The sequence below is a fragment of the Malaclemys terrapin genome, chromosome 2, assembly GCF_027887155.1.
Source record: "Malaclemys terrapin pileata isolate rMalTer1 chromosome 2, rMalTer1.hap1, whole genome shotgun sequence".
Classification (NCBI taxonomy): domain Eukaryota; kingdom Metazoa; phylum Chordata; order Testudines; family Emydidae; genus Malaclemys; species Malaclemys terrapin.
The window spans coordinates 276667392-276692645 of NC_071506.1; the positions used below are offsets into that span (position 1 = coordinate 276667392).

The 25254-nt window shown below is 45.7% G+C and overlaps 1 long non-coding RNA gene across 1 annotated transcript in view; it reads right to left on the reverse strand.

The window, feature by feature from the left end:
- LOC128830822 (uncharacterized) overlaps nt 1-24662 on the reverse strand; it is a 35925-nt gene extending 11263 nt beyond the window's left edge. Inside the window, exons 1-3 of the long non-coding RNA XR_008443695.1 lie at nt 24538-24662; nt 5298-5415; nt 2786-2937 (exon numbers count right to left, since the gene is read on the reverse strand). This is a non-coding gene — a long non-coding RNA (uncharacterized LOC128830822). The remainder of the gene's footprint in view (nt 1-2785; nt 2938-5297; nt 5416-24537) is intronic.
- Nucleotides 24663-25254: the final 592 nt, after the last annotated feature.

The following is a 25254-nucleotide window of genomic DNA, read 5'->3' on the forward strand; positions in this document are numbered from 1 at the left end:
TGGAGAATCTACCACCACCTTTGGTAAATTGTTCTGATGGTTATTAACCCTCAGTGTGAAAAATGTGTACCTTATTTCCAGTCTCAATTTGTCTAGGCTCAGCTTTCAGCCAAGTTGCCAAGGCTCACGTTGTTTACCAATGTAAATATATTGCACTTGCCCTGAACCTAGAAAACGACTTAATCACAAAGTAAAGCTTTAATCAGAGCCTTTAAATACACATCCCCACCACACACACACACACACACACACAAGCGCTCTTGCCAGTGCTTAAAGTGGTCTGAAAAAGGTGGGGGGGGAGGGGAGGAGAAGAGGTCAAGCATAATCTACGAGCAGCAGCTTTGGTAAAACGGTGCTTAAAGAGTGCCCCTCAGTGACTGGCTTGATTATTTTTTGTCAGGTCTGTGACCCGTTGTGACTCCCACCCCAGCCAACTTTAAGCACTGCCTATTGGTCTTATAGCGAGTCAGACTGGTGCTGCCCTGTAACAAAGAAAACTAGGCTTGTAAGGACAAGGGGCTGCTAAAGGCCAGACACTCTGGGGGTTGTGGTCCTCAGGAGGACTGATTGCTCTGTTCTCTTGTACTTAGCTGTACTCTCTGGACCTGGGCCATAAAAGGTAACAACAGCACTAGGATTCAATGCTCAGGAAACTTGCTCTCTGAGGAGTTGAGAAAATATCCCTTAAAAATTCCTGAACAGCCTTAACATTTGCCATGTAGAACACCAAAGTCATCAAGCTAATGACTGCAAACTGGCTCTATTATGGGAATCTTTCTGAGGGAAAGCAAGTGCTAAGATATTACTGGCTCACTTTCCCTCAGTTGTGTGAAGGACAAGGTAGAGTGGTTTTAAGGTTCAATTAACACTTTTTTGGGGGGGGGGGGAAATATAGATCAAAGTTTTGTTCTTATTTCTTTTCTTTATCCTCCCACACTCTCAGCTGCATAGATCATCCACCAGTTCTGTTCTTATTTACCCCCACTGTAAACCCAGAGTAACTCTGCTGTAGTCAATGGAGTTATGGATTTACACAACTGGGTCTGAGAACTCAATCTGACCCATTGATCATACAAGTAAATATAGAAGTGGCCACTCACAACACAACCACAACGGATTATTAGATTGTCCTCACTGCAGTAACGTCTCAGCTGATATGCTTCAAAACAATCTCATTTATGATGATAAGGCCACTTGATTATTTCATTCACCGTTCTGGTTTCTCTTTAGTCACAATTGACTCCTCCTAACCTCTTCATTGTTGCTTCATTTCAGTGAAGATTTTATGAAATTAAATGTCCTCATTTTTCAGCCAACTGTGGAGTGGCATGGAAATTTTCAAATTTTGATTTTACAAAAGTTGAAATTTCATTTTTTTCCCATTTAAAATATTGGGGGAAAATAGGAAAAACATTTAAAAAAAACCCCATGAGATTTTCATCCCCGTTTTATTTATTTGCGGAGCTCTCATCCTGTTTCCTTCTGGTGACTGTGCAAGCGATGCAGCCCTACAATTATTACTGTTTGGGTCTGATCTTTGGATTTGAACCACTGGAGATCTGAGAAGCTTGAGGGGGAGGTTTGCCTGATAAGAAGTTATAAAATCTATGGCTAGGGTGTATGTGCCATTTCCTTCTTCCAGATGAAATGTCAACCCTACGTTTGTGTGTTTATGTACATATGTGTGTGTATCATGACATCCATAATCCTGCCTCAGTGTGGGGATGCACTGATGACCCATTGAGGTCTCTTCCAGCCCTATGGTTCTATGACACAAAATATAGGTTGTAATATGTCTGCAGGTAAAGGGAATTCTCCTTTAGCTTAAGTAAAAGGGCTCTGCATTTTTGGAGCAGAAGGTTGTTTCCATTAAGATCCATAAAGTTCCCATGTCCTGATTTTATAGGGACAGTCCCGATTTTTGGGTCTTTTTCTTATATAGGCTTCTATTACCCCCCACCCCCTGTCCCTATTTTTCACACTTGCCGTCTGGTCACCCTATGTGCCAGTGAAATGCCCAAGGAAAGTATGTAAAATGGGGAATAGGGTGCAGTTATCGATGCACATTGACAAACTCTGGTACCCATGTGCATTGGGTATTGCGCATGGAAAATATGGGGCTGAATGCACATGGTATAAATTGCAATCCATGTAAATTGCTGCATTCTTATTGACTAAAAGTATCCGAGAGGACAAGAGGGAACATTGTTACAATTAATGTTCTACTCTGCACCTGCATTCACTTAATTAACCTGGAAACAAAGTCCATACTGGAAGCTGCCGGAAAAGTATGATGGTTTCTGAAAGCTGGTTAGACTTCTCTTTTGATTTATAGCACTCCTTAGAAAAATATTTTGTTGAATACAATTTCACAACTTTGTTAAGGCAACCCAAATGGGTGTGTTGTGATTCTTCAATCTCCCCTAGCCTCCTAGCCCTGTGGCAGGAAAAACACAAAGAATAGGACATTTGGTCACCCTACTGGCACAAGTCAGGCAAGAACAAAAGGAGCATAAGCACATTAGAAAAGTCGGTTCACACTGTAAAACGATTAACTCTTTAGTTACTTGGGCAACACTGTGCAAAACAAATATCTAATTGATAAGGAGGGGGATCATGGGCAATGCTTTTAGAGTAAGCCAATTTCTTCTTCCTTTAAGAGAGCTGCACAAACCAACTCTGAAATTACAGTCAATATTTATTGCTGTCTTTTTGCAGTGTTACTACAACAATTCACTGTATTCTCAAATATAAAAAAAAAACATAATGAAACAAAATCACTTACCTCATCAGTGAAAGATGTTTGATACATCTGCTTTTTGATTTACAAAAAGCATTTTTAGGGGCTTAAATTTGATCACCTTACTGTTAAGTAAGTTTCCCCCAGATCCAGCTGTACATGTCCGGAAACTACAATGATGAGCAGGGTGCAAAATCCTAAAAGACAATGATGTAAACAGGAGTATTAACCCCAAGTGTTTATTAATCATGAGTCAGGACCCAGAAAATCATGAGACTGGCTTACAGACAGATTAAATATAATAAATTTTAGGTTCTTTTAATTTGCCTTTCATTTTTAACCTTTAGGTTTTCAAGCTTTGCTCTGTAAACACAAGGACTAGAAGCTTATCTTGTTTAAAAAGGGAAACTGAGATGGTCAAATAATCACATGACTCCAGGAGCTGGAGCTTTAAGAAAAACACAAGAGATGGTGAGACACGGCAAAACTGGGTAGGTAGTTAAATTAGATAGATAGACAAACAGATATATACAGTTTAAAGCCCAAAAGGACCATTTTGATCAGCTAGTCTGACCACCTGCATAACTCAGAACAGAACCTCATCCAGAAATTCCTGCATCAAGTGCAAGAACCTGGGAATGAGCTAACACACTGGGTTCTCAATCAGGCATTGTGACCCCTGGAGTGGTCACAAACAGCTGTTAGGGGTCAGTCACTCTGCCCTTCACATATTACTAAATGGGAGGAGAGTCCTAATTAGATGGAAGGGAGGTCCTAGGCTGGTCCCATTATGGAAAAGGTTGAAAGCCGCTGAACAAGGGCATAGAAATAGAAATCAGTTCAAGAGGGAAACATGAAGAATGTATGGAAAACAAATGCCGGGGGTTTCCCCCCAACCTAGCAGATGACGAGGGCAGCCTCCTGTGGCAGAGGGCTGACTCACCACTCTGTGCACTCGGGAAGCATCCCCACCTGGGGTAAGTTGATGAGGTAATAGTTTAAATACTGAGCCCTGGTCTACACTGGGGGGGGGGCGGGATCGATCTAAGTTATGCAACTTCAGCTATGTGAATAACGTAGCTGAAGTCGGCGTACTTAGACCTACTCACCATGGTGTCTTCACTGCGGTGAGTCGACTGCTGCCGCTCCTCCGTCGACTCTGCCTGCACCTTTCGCGGTGGTGGAGTACAAGAGTCGACGGGAGAGCGCTCGGGGGTTGATTTATCGCGTCTAGACTAGATACGATAAATCGATCCCTGCTGGATCGATCGCTGCCCGCCGATCCGGCGGGTAGTGTAGACATACCCCAAGTGATTACTTGGTGGGGTGACTCAGCTTATCACTTGGAAACAGTTAAAGGAGAGGCAGGAAGATAGACCCAATTGGGAGGGGAAAAGCTGAAAGGAAGGGCTAGAGAAGCCCAAGAGCTCAGAGAACTCTCTCCCATCTGCCCAGAGTCTTGTTAGTAGGCAAAGACTTACAGAAAAGCCTTATGCTGATGGGAACAAACATTGATAAAGCACATTGTAAATCAAGCGCAGGCTGTTGACCTTATTGGGATGTGCATGAGAGTTGTTTGCAGTGAGAATCCAGGCTGAGGGACCCCTGGCCTAGATATCTCCCCTTCAACTATTTGACCCTGTCCCGGACACTCATCTCCCATCCTTCTAACTACACCCTGAGATCCTAAATCATGGTAAAAATGTCAACCTGGCCTGAGAAAGGGGAACACTTTGTTCCCAGCCAGCATGCTGTCTAATACTATTCTGTACCTATGCTTTGTGTCATCAGCACAGGGGCTTTGATTTCGGCAAGCTTGGAACGAATCATTCTTATGCAAGCCTTCAAGGGGAGGGGGGGATATGAAAGGCATATATGACAGGTGGTATACATTATGTCACAAAGTAAGGCGTTTCCAAGCAGCTGGGGAGACTCATAGATAGCGAGATATCTCAGGAACATCCCTTATTGTTTAAACACAAGGATACAAGATGAACTCCTGGTTGCACTCAGCATTGTCGGGGCACTATGGAAAACTTTTTATTATGGGAGTGCTGGAAGCTGTTGAACAAAACTGTAAACCCTGTAGGATGGAAGCCATGCATTCAGTTGTGATTATATTAATCACTAATCGCGTTAGTAAAAAGAAGTCAGCATCAACATAAGTAAAAAATGCTTTAACCACAGTACTTGCTACAGTGTTTACAACAGGGGTTCTCAAACTGGGGGTTGGGACCCCTCAGGGGGTCACAAATGTATTATATGGTGGGTCACAAGCTGTCCACCTCAAACCCCGCTTTGCATCCAGCATTATTAATAGTGTTAAATATATTAAAAAGTGTTTTTAATTTATAAAGAGGGTTGCACTCAGAGGCTTGCTGCGTGAAAGGGGTCACCAGTACAAAAGTTTGAGAACCATTGGTTTACAACATGCTACCCATAAAATGTTTAGAGCAAACAAATCAAAAAGCAGTTTATCATTGCTTATATCTTGCCATTTAGAAACATCTTCTTTATTTGTCAAAAAAGCCAGGTTGGACAGGTATATTTGACTTACAGTAGTTGTTATCTTCAAGGACAGTCAGAAGGCTCTGAAGCTTACTTGTGCTCTGATGTCAGGACCACATTGGGGGGAGAGGTACAGTTTGCCCCCCACTCCCGTTTGTAGAGAGGAGCTGGAATCACAAAGTTTAGATCCCTTCATATGTGAGGTCTTGGTTCAGGATTCTCTTCTTTGTCAAAGCGAATGTAGTGCTTGTGAAAGGGGCCAAAATGAGAGCACAGGTGAATAAAATAAATAAAATAATTTAATGGAGATATCCCATCTCCTAGAACAAGAAGGGACCTTGAAAAGTCATCAAGTCCAGCCCCCTGCCTCCACTAGCATGACCAAGTACTGATTTTGCCCCAGATTCTTAAGTGGCCCCCTCAAGGATTGAACTCACAACCCTGGGTTTAGGAGTCCAATGCTCAAACCATTGAGCTATCCCTGCCCTGTAAGCCTTTACTCCACCCTCAGTATAGCCAATGGCAGTGCAAACATTCTCTACTGCACATCACAGTTTGTAGCACAACCCTTTCCTGGACCGAACGGTTTTGTTGGCAGAATTACCAAATTGGCGAACAAGAGAAGCAGGATGGCTAGAATATATGCAGCTGTTAATAAGGCATTTGATGATGATAAAAGTTGGCTGAAGTTCACCTTTCATCCACAGATGGAAATACTGAGCACTACTAAAAATAATAATATTTTGCACTTTATTTCAATCCATGCAAGATTATCCAAGCATTGTACAGACATGAATGAATGAATCTTTGCTACATTCAGGGGTGGCCAACCTGTGGCTCCGGAGCCGCATGCAGCTCTTCAGAAGTTAATATGCGGCTTCTTGTATAGGCACCGACTCCGGGGCTGGAGCTACAGGTGCCAACTTTCCAATGTGCTGGGGGGTGCTCACTGCTCAACCCCTGGCTCTGCCACAGGCCCTGCCCCCACTTCACCCCTTCCCGCCCCCTCCCCTGAGCCTGCAGTGCCCTCGCTCCTCCCCCACCCACCCAGAGCCTCCTGCACGCCACGAAACAGCTGATTGGGAGGTGCGGGGTGGGATGGGAAGGTGCTGATTGGCGGGGCTGCCGGTGGGTGGGAGGCGCTGGGAGTGGGGTGGGGGAGCTGATGAGCGGCTGCTGACCTATTACTGTGGCTCTTTGGCAATGTACATTGGTAAATTCTGGCTCCTTCTCAGGCTCAGGTTGGCCACCCCTGCTTTAAGTAGTATTTTCCCTGTTGCGCTGGGAAGTTGATGCATGGAGCAGTAAGAACCTGATTTGCAGAGGGTGTGAGTATACACAATTCTCCCAAACCAAAAATAGTTTAAAAATGAGTATGTAAAGTCAATGGCAACTGTGGGTTGCTGAAACCTCTGAAAACCAGATCCTACCTTACGTCGTTTAAGGTCACAAGTGGAAAGTGTGGCACAGCCAGGAATAGAAACCAGAAAGATTTGGGTGTCATGGTGGATAATCAGCTGAACATGAACTCCCAGTGTGACTCTGTGGCCAAATGTGATTTTGGGATGCATAAACAGGGAATCTCGAGTAGGAGTAACGAGGTTATTTTACCTCTGTATTTGGCACTGGTGCAACTCCTGCTTGAATGTCAAGTTTTGGCATCCCCAGTTAAAGAAGAATATTGAAAAACTGGAGCAGGTTGAGAGAAGAGCCACGGGAATGATTAAAGGATTGGAAAACATGCCTTATAGTGACAGACTCAAGGAGCTTAATCTATTTATTTTAACCAAGAGAAGATTAAGGGATGACTTGATTGGGGTCTTTAAGAACCTACTGTCACAGAGTCACCGGGTCAATGCTCTGGAACTACTCCATACGAAGTCAGTCAGGACTCTGGAGGAACATGCCTCCTCTCTCTGATCATACTCTCGCCAGGGCAAGAAGCTTACACAGCTTCGACCTTCCTGGGTCTGACCTTGGAGCATTCAGCATCCCCTTCTACACCGTGCACTTCCCACAGCTAGTCCACCCGGGTGGAGCTCCTGGGGAAGCCAGAGGGCCCTGCACCCCATCTCTGCAGTCAGACATGACTCTTAGCCAGCCGGTAAAACAGAAGGTTTATTAGTCGTCAGGAACACAGCACAGGACCGAACTTGTTAGCACAGAAATCAGTCCATCTTGGGGGGCAGGGAGCCCAGAGCCAGGGCTCTGGTCCTTCCCCTCAGCCCCAAGCAAGACAAGACTGACTCACTTCCAGCTGCCTGGCCCCTGCCCTGCCCGTAGCTCCTCCTCTGGCCTTGTCTCCCTTCCTGGGCCAAGAGTCACCTGGTCGCATCCCCCTCCTGGGTTTCAGGTTACAAAGGGGTGGCTATAGCATCAGTGCAGGCCGGCAGTATCCGCAAAAGTCACACCTCCTTATCCCCACCACCTAGACATTGGTGCAATACACAGGGAAACTGAGACACACACAGCATTCATGCAAAACAGTAAGACTCACATAGGCTCACATACAACATAAGAAGAGAAAATCCCCACTTTGTCACATCTACATAGGGAAATAATATTTAATAATGGGGTCTTCAAACTAGCAGAGAAAGATATAACGTGATCCAATGACTTGAAGCTGAAACTAGCCAAATTCAGACTGGAAATAAGACACACTTTTAACAATGAGAGTACTAGACCATTGGAACAATTTACCCAGGGCTGTGGTGGATTCTCCATCACTGACAATTTTTAAAATCAGGATGGGATGTTTTTCTAGCAGGTCTGCTCTAGTAATTATTTTGCAGAAAAAGTTCAAACCAGAAGATCATAGTGGTCATAGAATACCAGGGTTGGAAGGGACCTCAGGAGGTCATCTAGTCCAACCCCCAGACAGATTTTTGCCTGAGATGCTTGAATTGTCCCCTCAAGGATTGAACTCACAAGCCTGGGTTTAGCAGGTCAATGCTCAAACTACTGAGCTATCCCTCCCCATGCCCCTGTCTGGCCTTGGAATCTATTAATATATGAATCTCCATATCTCTGCATAACTGTTCATTTTGTTATTTATGTCTTCCCTTCAGGGCCGGCTCCAGGCACCAGGCAACCAAGCACATGCTTGGGGTGGCACCTGATAAGGGGCGGCCAATCTTGGGGTGGCGGGGGGGCGGTGCGGCATTCTGCGGGGGGAGGTGCTCCGGCGGCGCGGTGCTTGGCAGGGGGGCAGCGCGGGGCGCGGCGCTTGGGGGGGGTTCCGGCGGCGCGGCCCTCGGCAGGGGGGCGGCGCAGGGCGCGGCGCTCGGGGCGGGGGGTTCCAGTGGCGCGGCGCTTGGCGGGGGGGGGATTGGTGGGGCGGCGCTTTTTTTTGCTGCTTGGGGCAGCAAAAAAGTTAGAGCCGGCCCTGCTTCCCTTCCCCGCCTCATTTGTCTGTTTTGTCCTCTGATTGCATCCTCTCTGACATACGAACTGTAATGTCCTTTGTGACCCATGTGTACAGCCCCTGGCACAATGCATCCCTGATCCTTGACGGGGGTTGTAGGCTTACTACTAATAATAATGATAACCTCTTGACTCCAATTCCTGAGCATAAGCCACATTCCTTTTCTGAAAAAAAAAGTCTATGTTTAAGGATCATTCTCCTCTAGAAATTAGATTGCGTCTAACAATTACTACCTACATTTTCAAACCTGAAGTTAGGCTCCTAAATCCACATCCAACAGCCGGAGTACCAGAAGTGCTGTCAGTGGGAGCTGTTGGTTCTCGGCACCTCTGAAAATCAGACTACTGTTAGTTAAATGCCTGAAAATGGTGGTAGCAGCTGGGTCCTACTCCCATGGAAGTGAATGGCAAAATATTATTGATTTCAGTGGTGTAGCATCAAGCCTTTAGGGAGATTGGGCAAATGTTGAGAACTGTCCGAGTAGATTAAGAGGAATGAATGGACTAGATGGTATCCATTACTAGCTGTGGTAGCTGTTGGCAGCTATTACTATTCTAGCCACCATGAGAATTCCCTGACTCGGAAAGTGCAGTCCTAAGCACCGGGACTCAATGTTTGGTGCCTCAAATGTTTTTTGTAAACTCTCCTTCTGTGGTTGTGGTGCCGTTATGGAAGAATCTTAATGATGGCCTACCCTGGTGTCTAGAATATCTTTACTAGTTCGGCTCTTTTGTTGTCTGCCAGTTTGTTTTGTATGAAAAATGCAATGAAAAGGAAATAGAATGAGAAATGATGAATATGGAACGTGAGCTTAGAGCAAATGTTATTCACGTTAGAGCAATGAATCCCCACTTTTTTGTGTGTTTCGGGCACTGCTTTTTTCCCTTGTGTCTCTTGTTTTGGATCATTCGGGAAGACCGGGTCGGAGTAAGTTGGTTAAAAGGAAATTGCAAAAATGATGTGGAATGAAAAGGGATTTGTTTTCTTTAGCATGCCTTGGTCTGTGTATCTGAGAGGCTTCTGGGTGTGGTTTGATCTTGTGGCTGCATCTGTGTGAGCTGAACACATGCCTATCTCTCTCTCTCTCACACACACACACACATGACAGTGCAGCAAAAGATCGTCTGTCTTCCCTGAACTCTGACTTATTGATTTTTAATTTCTTACATTACTCGGAACTTGGTGGAAACGTTCCCGAAAGGCTTCATAAACATAGCACCTGGGTCGACACTGCCCAGCCTTGTAGCAGCAGCACCATTTGGGTTCATTACCTAGAATTTCCCAGGTCCACATGCGTCCAGGCTACAGTGGAGACACACAGGGGACTGTGGCATACATCAGCACAACTCGGCTTTATGGCCCATGCCTAGCCTTGGCAGAAGTGGGTGTGACTCCCATTGAAGTCAGTTCACCCGCTTGCCCCAGAGCTGAATTGGGATCTATGCTGCTTGAGACAGTTCAAAGATTTCTAACTCTGAAATGCTGTAAAAAAAACAACCCCATCTTCCACTGCTGTACGAACCCACACTTCGGTCAAAGTCATTTAGCACAACTTTAAGTGAGATTTCCTCATCCCTAAATTAAGCACTTTATCATCACCAAAAGAGATGCCTGGAGTAACTAGCTCCTTCCGGTAAATGTATGAAGCCAGACTGTACAGGCTATGGAAGGAGCTGTGGCTGACATGGTCTCAACCATGAAGCAGGGTCTCTGGCTGTTGTACAGAGGGGGAGGAAGAATTAGAGAAGGGAAAAACATCGATGTCCAGTGCAGCTGGTGCTATCGTGATGGGTTTCTGGGGTCCCCATTGTCTTGCCCTATTTGCACTCCTGCACCTGAGCAAAATAACTTCTCTCTCTTTAATGGGCCATCAGATGTTTCTACCGCAGAGGTTCAGCTCTCTCCATTTCTACTCCTTCAATGACAATTCCAAACCCTGCTGGCCTGGAGCCCCATCCAGCCCTTATTGAACCCAACAGAAGTCTTTTCATTGGCTTTAACAGGAGCTGGACTGGCCTCCAGAGGCAAGTAAGTGACAATGTTGAATGAAAACTAGGTCCTTCCCCATTAACAGCTTGGAGCTAAGCACTGGGAAGGCATTTATGTCATATAAAAAATTGGCACTGATGTCAGTACCCCAAATCTTTGTCTCACAGCTCATTAACAGCTAGAACAAATTTTGGAGAGGTTTGTCTGAACTTTCCCGCAGGATTTCCAGATCTGAAACACACGTTCTGTGGAAATTGCTGCTATTTTATGATATGTTAATGACTAATTTCAAGGTAGACATACCCTCAGTCACAGATTGTTAGCAAACCTCCCTTTCAACATGCTTGAGGAGTTCAAAAGCTTCTGGGAGAGAGGTCTCAAACCATTTTCAGTTGTAACTGGGGGTCACAGTTTGGAGAAGTTCAGAACCATTGATGTCCTGTACAAGGTAGCCCAGCCTAGATAAGTAATACCACTGAATAAAAATAATAACAATATCAAAATGTGTACCAGGCTCTCTCTTAAAATAGAAAATTAGGGGCTTTCAAAAAACAGACTTTCTTTTATGAGCAGCTTGCAAAATATCATACCCTCCATCCAATATATTTGCATACATAATTTAGACCATGATCTCTGAATACTTTCTCTGCTGTGCCACATATATGTTACTTAGTAAGCTGAGAAGGTCGATTCTGCTTTCTTTATAGGAGCTTGTCCTACATAGCCAATAAAAAATTGCCAATTTTGCAAGCATTTGCAGTATGTGTGAGTTTCTTTTTAGATGAGTAAGCATTTCCACAGCCAAAATTCTCCGTTCTTTGTTGAGCCACTTGGTTTCTTTTCAGAGACGGGAGCTGAACCAGTCCAAGGCAGCAGTGAGTCTTCCAACTGTCAGTTAAATAACAGACCAGAGTCATTCTCTTTTTTCCCTTTGGATTCGAAGCATTCACACCTAGTGCAGCAAGTCTGTTTTCACTCTGCTTCCTCAGTGAGTGCATCTTCCCCCTTTCTCTGCTCAATTTCCCTTTCTCATTTTGTAGGACTTTTATGTATCTCTTCTATGCTTTTCTGTTTCCATGCATCATCATCATCATCACCAATTGTTCTACAGCACAAAAAAAGTGTGATAAGTGCTTCACAGGACACATAAGAAAACACAGTCCCTGCACCTTAGTGCTTGCTGTCTAAGGTCCTGCAGTTTGTCACCTAGGGATGACCTGCTGCACTCAGATGGAGTTGCACTGAGTCTGCTTACAGGCAATTCATTGTGGGATTGGGCCCTAAATATTAGACCTGGTGCAGCCAAGGATGATAAAAAACAGTAGGAATGGGAAGGGGCATGGAAGTATGTTATTCTCTAGCAATCTAGTAATGCAATAATAATGTTAGAGCAGTTATTATGAGGATCATGAATAACTACATGTTCAGGAGGGACAGCCTGGGTATAGAATAAAATAATAATAACACTACTTAGCTATTTTAAAACATGTTTCATCAGTCAATGTCAAATTCCTTGACAAAGGAGGTCAGTATCATTATCCCCTTTTTTTGCAGATGGGGAAACTGAGGCACAGAGAGGGGCCATGACTTGCCCGAGGTCAGCAACAAAGCTGGGACTAGAACTCTGTGTCTCCTGGATTGCAGTCCAGTGCCAATAGGCAACACTGCTCTCCCTCTTAATTGATATCTCACTTAATCAATTCCTTACCATGGTCGGGGCCTCGGGCACTGGTGCATCTCAGTCCCTCCTGTTTTCTGCATGTGACAAGGGAATTCTTTGGTCTAACTGTGGTTATTGGGCTTGCTGAGGAGATGGCCAGGCTCGTGAAACACAGGAAGTCTGATTAGATGATCGGATGGTCCCTTCTGCCTTTAGACTCGATGGCCTAAATCTGCAGCTACTTTCTTCAGGACACTCAAAAATACTGGGTTGCTGTTTTGTTGTTGTTGTTGTTACACTGTTCACAACTGCAGACACCTTCATTGTTCACCTCTATTTAGATCATTTACACATATTGTACTGGAAAATTCTGTATTATCGCATTCTATTACATCGGGGGCCTGAGTCCAATCTCTCACCAGTTTTACAGTGGTGTAAGACCCCTGACTGCAACACTGATTTGCATTTAGAATTAGCCCCATAAGATTTAGTAGTACATTTTCATTCAGTCAATGGCAGGAGAAAAATGCAGCTAGGAGCTAGGAGTTCAGAGAATTTATTTCTGGCTGATTATTTTATTCTAATTATAGTATGTGGTAAGAATAAAAAAAAAGAATAGGAATTTTGAGTTCGCAAAGATTTTATTATTATGAATAGCTTGAATTCCACTTTGGCAAATGACACTGTCAAATCATGAAACCATTATGCAAGATTTCTCATTTCCCTTCAGAATGGACCCAGGGACCTTTCAGAACAAAGCACTTGATGATCTAGAGCTGACAGAAGCTGATGCCAACGCACTTGGCTTTCTGTGTTTAGGAATTAGGTGGATCTAGAGTTCAGGAAGCAGCATTGCTGTGATGTTAGTGTGCGGACTGATGACTCAGCAGAAAAGGAATTCATGTCTAAATATGGCATATGGGAGAGTACATGTCCACTGTTTTAAAATCCAGGCTTCTAAAGTAAGAGCACCAGAAAGATGTAGACAAACTAGAAGAAATTCAGAGAGGAAGATCAAAGACCTAAGGGCTACGGTTTAGGATGAAAGTTCAGTTATATAAAACATGTCTGAATAACAGCTAAGAAAGGGACATGACAACCAACTTCAAGTAATGAAAAGTGTATATATCACCAAGGGAAAGGGATTCTATATGCTTATATAAGGGGTCGGGGGAGAGGAGGGTAAGACTAGGAACATGGAATGAATCTGAGGGGAAAAACAAACTTTCATTTAAAAATCAGTAACGATTCTATATAACAGTTAGATCTATCAGAATGTGGAATAGTCTTTCATGGGAAGTAGTGGAAGCTCCATCATTTGAGACATTAAAACTAGGCTGGACAAAATACCAGAAAATGTATTGTAGGAAACAATCCTGCAATGTTTAAATGACACAAGTAAAGCAGGTGCATATATGAGCTACAACCAACATATTTGCTTCTTTGATGCTTTTGTCCAAAATTCTTGATTATCACTACAAAAGTTTTTTCTCTTAATTAATTAGCCTTTTAGAGTTGGTAGGACAACTCCCACCTTTTCATGTTCTCTGTATGTGTATATATATCTCCTTACTATATGTTCCATTCTATGCATCTGATGAAGTGGGCTGTAGCCCATGAAAGCTTATGCTCAAATAAATTTGTTCGTCTCTAAGGTGCCACAAGTACTCCTGTTCTTTTTTCAGATTTATGCACTTCTACAGACAGACCTTTCCCAGTCTGACTACATTAAGTCTCATAAATAATCAGGATCCTGAATAACATTAGGCTGTTGAACAAAAACCAAAATACGTGAATTACATTTCCTCTGGATACTCTCCAAACCTTCCACTCTTTTGACGAAAATAAAAGTTCCTTGCGCAAGCGTGAGAGGCAAACACTTAGCATTTTCCAATTCACTTTGAGGAACATCTTGGTTTTTTAGTCATGATTTGCAACTGCTTCCCGTCACAGGACATAATAGGATTCAGAGGTCACTTTGGGACATGGGGATCTAGGAACAGATCTTCCCATCCCCAGAGGGGAAAAAAAAACCCATGCAGAAGCCAGGCAGAAAAATCCAGAGGTTTGAATTTATAGCATATTCTGTACATTGTTCTGTGGCAGGTGAGTTAATTCCCAGCAGAATGGCAAAGACTTTTTCCCTCCCAACCTGCTGATGGTCCAAGATCTGTGTGGATTTCCTATAATTCTCAAGCCAGCCACTGAAGCTTAGTTTTTCCTAACTGGTCTTCCCCAATGGGAAACCATGATCCTGCTAAGTTTCCACTAGTGATGGCCATAGATTCTACCTTCCAGAGGACATTAACACAGGCATGTCAAACATTTTTATGCTGAAATATCCCTAGATTACTGAAGGGGGGAAGGGTCTATGCTACAGGAAACAATGATCTTACCACCTATGATCCCCCAAGTTGCCCATCAAAACAGGGGACCCCAATTTTGTGGTTTACCTGCAAATAAGTTTCTATGGGGAGAAAGGGAGTATTCTGGTGGTCTTCCGCTCTCCTGACATGACCCTCATCTCACTACAGATCTGTTCTAATGAATTTATCTCCCCGCTGCCAGCAGAACTGGAGGTGAGCCTAATTTTGCTCCTGGAGTTCTCAGAACAGGAAAAAACTCATTCCAAAGTCATCTCAGGGCCTGTGAGAATATCCCCCGTTGGAGTAGTCTGAGAATCCAATTAATGAGCTAAGCTTTGTAGGGTTGGTGGGGCTCCCTTGGAAATACACCCGGGTGGGATGTTTTCATGGATGTGGACGGGGGACTGACTAACACAGCAGCCCATGGTGCATCTTCATTTTTTGGTGCTCTCTGCAGAGGCATAAAGATTTCAAAGACTCAGAGAGCAGAGGAAGAAAACCCCCATATGAAGGAAAACAGTGAAATACTCTTGGCCACTGCTAGCAACAAAACAGCCTCTCAAGGGCAAAAGGAAATAAGTTAAGAAGGGAGCTTAAGGAAGCAGTGAAATCTCACACACAATCACAAGGACTATGCTTAGTCCTTTCCCCCAAATAGCCGCTGTGTACTCTCTCTCTTTCTGGGAAACATATCCCATATAATGAAATCCTATCAGATCGACATTAATGAGCCTCAATGGGCTTATTTTCCCTATGCTGTTTGCCAGCACAGAACCTTTGAAATGTGTAGCCGAGTAAAAATAATATAGGGGATATTAGTCCCCCATAGACAGTAACTGAGCATGAATCTCAGCCTTGTGCAGCTAGCGCCCTCCCCGTTATCAGCCATGAAGGATAACTGTGCAAATCCTACCAGCATTAAGGGGTTGACTTTAAACTCTGCAGGTTCTTTCAGGGTGGAATTTACCCCCTCAGTGTTCAGAGGGCCAGCACAAGCCTACACATCACTGAAATCCCATCTGAGACCCCAAATAGGACTTAAATGATGCATAAGCTTTGGGCTAAGCCTCTGTACTCCCTCAGCCATTAATGGAGGAGTAAGTGGGCGTGTTTCATAGAACAAGACGTAATGTGTCACTGACATGATGCTGCCAATTCCACTGCCGTAAAAGTTGCTACCTTCATATTCCCTGCAGCTGGAATCACTGCACACTTTGGTTAGCTGGGCAAGGTCACCCCAAAGTCTGTTACTTTCCATTATGATATGTTTTTAAAAAAAAATCCTTCCCATGTCCAGCAGGCAGAGATACCTGGTTTACAGGAATCCCAAACATTGGTAGTTGCCTTATGTCACTGTATAGACGGGAGCTTTATCTACTGTGCAACACACACAGCCCTGATTTAGCATGAGAGGGACAGAAAGGTACCAAACCAGAACTAAAGAACATGGTTTTTCTTGTATTGGCCAGTGTAAACTGGAAAAATACATGCTATAGTGTAAGACGTCCACACCTACTATTGAGGGGACAGACGTGTGGCAAAAATGTGGACACTGTTCAAGAACATTTTATCCTAGTGCAGATAATACCCACCTACTCCTGTCAAAGATATTGAGAACGTAGGAATAGGCTGCATAAATGCTGGCTGTGCAACTTAGACCAAACTGCGCCTTTAGCTGCCCAGGCTGACCAAGAACATTATTATTAATCAGTTGTCACTTTATGTTCATCTGTCTTTGTTTCATAGATTTTAAGGCCACAGCAGACCACTATGATCAACTAGGCTGACCGCCTGCACTGCACAGACCATAGAATCCCAATCAGTGATTCCTGCCTCAAGCCATATCACTTGCGGTTAAGCTAAAATATAGCTCTTAGACAGTCACATAGTCTTGATTTAGAGACACCATGTGCTGAACAATTAATTTACCACATCCCTTTGCAACCTATTCCAGTGGTTCTACCTTGAACCACTTCCCCCTTTTCAGCATGGGTCTGTCAGTTCATGTAGAGGGCTCAGCAAGTATCCCTTAGGAGGATGAAAACACCCAGTGAAAGTAAACACAGAGATCCAGTAAATGTTTGCCTCTCAGATCCCAAGCCAAACCTGGCTGCTGACCAGCGATTAAGCAGGTGGCAAGCTCTGATAGTTCTCTTTCCCTTTTGCTTCCTTTCAAACTTCCTTTCTCGTACCAACTCCTCCCTCATTCCTCTCATTGCCCCCTCTCCCTGTTCCTATCCCAACATCAGCAACCACAAAACACACAACTAGCTCAGCTGTGCCAATCATCACCACGTACATTTGCTTGTGTGTCATGTTCCCGCCCTTGTCCCTTTGTCTCCTTTTGTGTCTTTCAGATGGTGAAGCTCCCTGAAGCAGGTCATCAAAGGTAGCTAGGTGCCCCTCTGCCATGAATCCAGTGCCTAAATACTGGGCCCGTATCCTTATCTGCGTTTGTGTAATGCATAGCACAATGGGGCCTTAACCCTGCCCGGGAAGTATGCTAATAAAAATGTTATATAATCATTATACTAATAAACACCTATCCCTGTGGTTCGCAGCTTGAGATGCACTCTACTGCCCACTGAGGAATCTGAGAAGCAGGCTGAGCCAATGTTTGCATCCGCTTCTTTGAGGTATCTGGTGGAGTTTGTTCAAGTCCGCTAAATCCTATTATCTGGATCGTCTTTCTGAATACAGTCAGTCATCCAGCAGCACTTCATCTTCTCTTCGCACTGACAATCCAGGCATTATTGTGAGGCACATTAATTACGGGGACAGACTCCATTATGTTGGGTGTTTGCAGAGCACGGCTTAACCTCGGGTGGTGAGCTGCATCTCAGACAACAAGCCTACCTAAAGTAGGGCTCATGCTTACAGGAACAAACCCTGAAGCCCCTACTTAGTGCCTGTAAGCCCACCTCTGCCAGCTCCTTCTTTCTCTTCACAGAGTGAGGGGGCTGTGTGGGCTCATCTCTCACAGCCATGGGATGAGGAGGTGCATAATTTTCCTTTGCCCCCTGTCCCCATGCTGCTCTGCCACCCCCGCCCCTGGAGACCTTTGCTCCCCTCCACACAGGGCAGCAGCGGGCAGCCAGCGAGATTTCCCTCCCTCCTCACTAGCTGTGGAAGTAGGGTGTGGGATCAGTGGCTGCCCGCTGTTCATTATGGGCCTGATCCATCTCCCCTGGAAGCCAATGGCAGTCTCTTCATTTACGCCAACGGGAGCCAGAGCAAGCCCTAGTTACACATCCTTCTCGCTTTGCTCTCTCGCCTCTTATACATGGCGATAATCTTGTCAGCGGTGAGGCTGATGGGAGGAAAGGGAAGGGCCAGTCCCGAGGCTGACTTTTATCCTAAAGCCATCAGTGAGCTGCGTCATTGTTCGGATTTTATATGCCATTTGAACAGGAAACTCCTTCTGGTGCCCTCTCATTTAGATCACCCACAAAATGTCGTCCACTGTCCTTTAACTTACGTGCCACATAGTGTGTCAGTGCTGGGCCTTGATTCCACCACGTCCTGGCTCCCTCTCATCCCACCAGCTGCTTCTTTAACTCAATCTACATGTCGCTAGATATTGATATTTTAAGGCAATTTGCATTGCTGTCCGTTGATTTAAGTCCAGTTTTGCTCGGCCTAGGCTTGTGTTTCTGAATGGGTTTGCCTTTTTTAAGATACTTGTTTCCAAGCCCTCCTGTCGGCGTAGGCAGCATCTTCACTGAAGCGCTAGAGCAGTGCACCTGCACCGACGCACCATTTAAATGTAGGCCTGACTTTATACTAAAAGCCCTGGAGTTAGGTCAATGGGAATCTCTTCACTAGTGTCAGTCTGGGTTACATCCTGGCCCACTTGCATCATATCTCCTCAGTGAGATGAGGGGGAGATGGAAAAATGGAAGGGACTGTGAAGAGAACCCTTTCTTACTGGGGAGGTTAAGATAGAACTGTGAAGATAAGAACGGCCACACTGGGTAAGACCAATGGTTCATCTAGCCCAGTATTCTGTCTTCTGACAGTGGCCGGTGCCACCTGCGTCAGAGGGAATGAACAGAACAGGGCAATTATACAGTAATCCATCCCCTATTGTCCAGTCCCCACTTCTGGCAGTTGGAGGTTTAGGGACACCTGTAGCATGGGATTGCGTCCCTGACCATGTTGGCTAACAGGCATTGATTGATCTATCCTCCATAAATTTGTGTAGTTCTTTTTTGATCCCGTTTATACTTTTGGCCTTCACCACATCCCCTGGCAATGAGTACCGCAGGTTGACTGGGCATTGTATGAAGAAATACTTCCTTATGTTTGCTTTTAAACCTGCTGCCTATTAAATGCACTGGGTGACCCCTAGTACTAGTGTGATGTGACGGGGTAAATAACACTTCCCTATTCACTTTCTCCACACCAGTCATGATTATATAGACCCCTGTCATATCCCCCTTTACTCATCTCCCTTTTAAGCTAAGTCCCAGTCTTTTTAATCTCTCCTCCTATGGAAGCTGTTCCGTACCCCTAGCCATTCTTATTACCCTTTTCTGCACCTTTTCCAATTCTATTCTATCTTTTTTTGAGATCAGACACCAGAACTGCACTCGGTATTGAACGTGTTGGCGTACCATGGATTTATACAGTGGCATATTAGCTTTCTTGATTGCCACTGAACACTGAGTGGATATTTTCAGGGAACTATCCATGATGACTCCAAGATCTCTTTCTTGAGAAGTAACAGCTGATTTAGACCCCACTGTTTTGTATGCATAGTTGGGATTATTTTTCCATGGTGCATTACTTTGAACTTCAACATTCAATTTCATCCGCCATTTTGTCGCCCGGTTTAATGAGAGAGCAGGCTGCAAAATGGACAAATGAGATCATATGGGAAAGATGGAAACTTTTATTTTTTTCCCCTGGCTCTCAGCTCTATTTCCCGGAGGGAAAGTCAGGATCTAGTACAAATAAGTGATTCTGGTATTTAAAGCCGTGCATCTGAGGCCCAGGTGAATCCTTTCACTTGGCAAGGTCTTGTTATGGATCCTTTGGTTCTCCATGCTGCTGTTTCTGTGGGGATGAAGCGCTATGATAACTTGTGGTCCAACAAACAGCCCTGGGGGCATGCAAGTGGGGTCACCACTGCTCGAGCCTGGAGAGAGTAACTGATCTCCTCCCAAAAGGATATTGTTTTATGGTATCTCAAGCTGCAATGACTTCTAGAGAGTTTGTGTTGATCAGTGTCATCTAGTGAGGGGGAGCTGGTTACAGCGTTTATCCCACTTTTAATGAATTGGCTCCTCTGCTCGTGGCTTTCCTGGTGTCATCACATTCTCATTAAGAGACGTAGAAAAACAATATGAAAGTGCACCTCTCACTCCTGGAATGTGCTATTGGCTTCTAATGAATAGGACTCTGAGGACATGAAGGGGATTGAGAAAGAGACAGAGGAGGAGCTGTCAGAGGCAAAAGAAGAAGACTGGCCCTGAGGGATGAGTGGGGAAAGGGGAGGATGAGGGATCTGGGGAACTGTAAGAATGGGCACAAAGGGCCCGGTCCTGGAAGGTGCCGGATGCTCCCATGGAAGTTGAAAGACATTGAGGTTGCTCAGCATCTTGCAGGTTTGTGTTCAAAGTGAATGAAAGTATCCAAAATGGCCCGGGAACGACAGTGTACATTGTGCCTCCGCTAACACAGAGCACAAGCACCGTGGGGAGGGTTTGCCAGGGCCACAAATTGCCGTGACTGGGATCGTTGCCGCTCACAAAAGTGCTGCACAAGCAAGAGCAACAGCGAAGGGAAGCAACCGGGCAGACCAGGGTTATGCCCCCTGCATTGACAGCGTGACGAGGCAGCAGAACACCAGGAGATCTGCGGAACCTGGGACAGCATGACCGTGCACAGGCTGCAGTGGGTGCTGGAAGTGGTGCCAAGGAGCACATGGCATGTGTGGTGCTGTGCGATGGCTATGCCGTGGCCGTCTCTTTAACCTCTGCCTGTAGAAAGAGATCACTGAACTAGGGACTCAACGGGGCTGGGCTCAGTTCCCAGCTCTGCTACATACTCACCGTGTGATACTTGGCAAGATACTTTCCAGTTTGCAAAATCAGATCAAAATCTCCCACCCTTTTGTCCATTGAGATTGCAAGCTCCTTCGGGCAAGCTCTGTCTCTGACCATGCCTTTGTATAGCTTCTAGCACAGGGGTGGGCAAACTATGGCATCCATTTAATCTGGCCCTCAGCTCCAGACGGGGAGTGGGATCAGCGGTTTGCCCTGCTCTGGCGCTCCAGCCGGGGTCAGCGGTTTGCCCCACTTTGTGCGGATCCCAGAAACCAGTTGGCATGACCCTCCACCGGCTCCTATATAGTACGTGGAGGCGTATCCAGGCGGTTCGGTGTGCTGCCCTGTCCACAGGCACAGAGCCGTCTGGCTGCGCCTGGGAGCTGGAGGGGGGACATGCTTCCGGGAACTGCTTGTGGTAAGCGCTGCCTGGAGCCTGCACCTCTGAGCCTCCCCCGTCCCTCGGTCCCCAATCCCCTGCCACAGCCCTGATCCCCCTCCTGTCCTCTGAACCCCTTGATCCCAGCCATGAGCCCTCTCTTGTATCCCAAACTCCTCATCCCCTGCCCCACCCCAGAGCTTGCACCCCCACCAGAGTCCTCACCCCTCCTGTGCCCCAACAGCCTGCCCCATCCCTATCCCCCTCCCGCCCTCTGAACCCATTGGTCCTAGCCTGGAGCCCCCCCTGCACCCCAAACTCCTAATCCCCAGCTCCACCCCAGAGCCCTCACCCCCCGAACCCCAACCCAGGGCCCCCTCCCGCAGCCTGAACTCCTCGTTTTTCACTTTGTTTTGTGGGTGGAGCTTGGGATAGTAGCACCACCTTTTTAGTTCCACTCTGACCTCTGCCCCAAAGTAACGTTAACCACACTACAGGTCTCTTGTCCTTATTGTTACCCCACACTCTTTGTTTACCCAAGCCGGCCTTTCCCTTGAAAACCACCGCATTTCCCTGCCATTTGTCCTTACGGAATGTGCTACTGAGGCTCTGCGGCTAGGGTGACCAGACAGCAAGTGTGAAAAAATCAGGACAGGGGGGTGAGGGGGTAATAGGAGCCTATATAAGAAAAAGAACCAAAAATCAGGACTGTCCCTATAAAATCGGGACATCTGGCCACCCTGTCTGTGGCGTGAATCCCTTGCACAAAGCCCCTGTACTGTTGTATCACCTGGAGACACACAGCTGCATTGCAAGATGCTTGTCTTACTCGAATCTAATCAAATCTAATACATTCATCGCCGGGGCATCTGAGCCCTCAGTGCACGGCTGCACACAGGCACCATTTGAGGAAATCAGAGGGTGTCGGACTTTTGGCAAAGGGCCACGCTCCTTTTTGGGGTGGCTCTGCACGCTGCAAGACCAGGGAGTGAGCCGGTGTGAAGCTGAGCTTGCATCACGGGCAATCATCACAGGCTGAAGGATTTTGGTGTCTCTTGCCTGTCTTTGTCCACATACAAGCAGCTTTGGCTGCATTCATCCTCGCTTGTGCAACGGATGGAACAATCACGTTCACACAGTGCAACAGAAATGTGCGTGTGTGTGCATATATGTGCATGCAGGTCTTGGTTAATCCTGTGGCTAAGCACAGTGTGTGCTATTGACATGCCGTTGCCAGAAAACCAGGCAATAGCACATACCCACAAGACAGTAACCAACACCCAATCACAACAACGCTGGCTCACTTTGTTACCACTTCCTCTCTCCCCTTCCCCCGTCCCCAGTTCCCCCAGTGCCGGGGGAAATATGACAAGATCTTACCAATCTTTCAAATCACAGATGTGTACAAAACCCTAGTTTTAGAGTCGTTGAAATGTGCCATTACTCTACCTAAAGATACAGGGGCAAATCTGTAGCTGGTGTAAACTGGCACAACTCCACTATCCTGAGAGGAGCTATGCTGATTAACGCCCGCTGAAGAATGGCCCTTGGTGTATTAATGTAGATGAGGTAAATGGGTCCAAAGAATCAAAGGTGTTAACATAACCCCGTCACTGTCCAGCATTAAACAGATTTAAACAAGGATCGGGGTTTGATACACAGACACTTCTGCCTGCCTAGTACCATGGCAAATACACCTTTAAAATCCCTTTATAACCTTGTAGGAACGATACAGCAAAGAAGGGAAAACAATTAAAGCATTTGAAATGTAAAGCATAAGATAAGGTTTTCATTTTAACAACTTCCCTTTAGCTGGAGAGAGTTTTTAGAAGGAAAATCATCCTGGTTTGACAGTCATTTACATAGTGCCAAACAGGGCCGGCTCCAGGCACCAGCTTAACAAGCAGGTGCTTGGGGCGGCCAAGGGAGGGGGGCAGCACCTGTGGCAATTCGGAGGCGGCAGGTCCCTCACTCCTTCTAGGAGCGAAGGACCTGCCGCTGAACTGCCGATCGCGGCTTTTTTTTTTTTTTTTTTTTGCTTGGGGCGGCAGAAATGCTGGAGCCGGCCCTGGTGCCAAAGACAGTAATACCTGTCCTTTTTGGGGAAAAGAAAAGAAGTTACTTAAGATGTGCTGGAGCTGTCCTTGCTGCTCTTGTTAAAGTCTGACCCCGTTTCCTAGAAGACAAATACACACACAAAAGGGGAAAGAAAAGACTAGCAAAGATAGAAAATGCAACTTGCACTTTGCAGCCTCATTGCCGGAGAACCACAGCACTTATCAGCCACTCTGAGATCTGGCAAACTTGTACCAGCATTGGGTTGTTTAGGGCATTGCTTTTAGCTGCCTCTCTCTCCCCAGTCTGATCAGGACATCTTTGCATGATTAGAATGATGAAGGCCTGGGGTCACAGGAGATGGTGGGGTGGGCAGCCATGATGGTGAACCTCGTTCCAGTGATCAATTTTTCTCCCCGAAGTCTCTTACTTTAAGGACCCCAAAAGGGAGTGATAGGTGAAAAAGCCCATCCTTTCATTATTTTCTCCATCAATTAGGCCTAGTTTCTGAAACACCAGTGTTGGTTCACTGATTTCTGGTTCCACACTTTTCTGTTGTTTACCAAGCATGATCTTCACACAGTCCTTGAGTTATATCAGGAGGCCTTTTTGTATGGACTAATTCAATCTTTCTGTTTCATTTTTGCATCTTTTCCCCATCAACATTTGCTATTGTGGGTTATTGTGACCAGGGGTGGCTCCAGGCACCAGCGCACTAAGCGCATGCCTGAGGCGGCAAGCCACGGGGGGCGGCGTGTCGGTCGCCGTGAGGGCGGCAGTCAGGCTGCCTTCGGCAGCATGCCTGCGGGAGGTCCGCCGGTCCCGTGGTTTCGGCGGTAATTCGGCGGTGGGTACGCCGAAGGCGCGGGACCAGTGGACCTCCCGCAGGCATGCCACTGAATCCATGTTACCAGCGGACCTCCCGCAGGCATGCCGTCAAAAGCCGCCTGACTGCCGTGCTTGGGGCGGCAAAATACATAGAGCCACCTCAATTGTGACATCTTATGAACTTTCCCATGCTTTGTACAGTTGAACTCACAATTAGGGAACATTTGTAGGCCTAGTTATTACAACAGTCCACAATGCATAACAATCATTGCACGGGGGTCACTTGTTTTCTTTTACCATTTAACTGGTAGCTTGTTTTAACTGCTTCATTGCGGCTGCATGGATTAGGTTGGTGGGTCAAAATGCACCAGCAATACTACTCCATGTACCTGACATGTCAAATTGAGATTGAAAGAATGCTGCCACATTCTAGTACCACACAGGAGTTGCAGTGGAAAATGGAAACCAAAGGCTTAATTTTGTGGCATCAATTATATGTTGATATTGGTATGAATTCCAGCATCGGCCAATAACTTACATTTTAGAAGGAACTCACTGGTATGAGGAAGACGCTCCAGCCAGCTGAGATCTAGCTGGCAACGTTGGACAGTGCCAGAGTTCTGCACTGAGGCTGCTTCAACGAGATGATCCAAATCAGGGCTGTGTGAAATCTGGGTGACAAAACCTGTGGAAATCAGCATAGTTCTAATAACCTCAATGGAGATATTGAGGAGGATTTATAACTGGTGAGGATCGGCCCTTCATCTGTTCATGGGTGACATGGGTAAGAAAAACATTTAAAACTCTCCTAAAGAAAATAACAATGGCTTATTCACCTTCCAGGTTTTTTAAAATGAATGAACTAGGGTTTCATTAGCATGGTCACTGGTTTGTCATGCCCGGCATTCCTGGCAGCGTTGTGTCATCTTACATAACACAATGAGCGGGAGAAATTGGTCAGCTTCCCTACAATGCACTACACACAGGAAATTCTCAAGGATAACTGTTGCAAAATGTAATTGCTTTTAGAAAAAAAAGCAGTTGACCTTTCGAATGCTGGCATTTCCCAGCTTGCTGGAGAAATGGAATGCTGTGGAAGACATATCTATAAAAAATAATACACATACCTGCAGGGACTGTCTTTTTGTGCTGTGTTTGTACAGCACCTAGCACAATGGCATCCTGGTCCATGATTGGGACTCTTAGGTGCTACCATAATACAAATAATAAATAATAACAACTCCTCTGGAGGGGC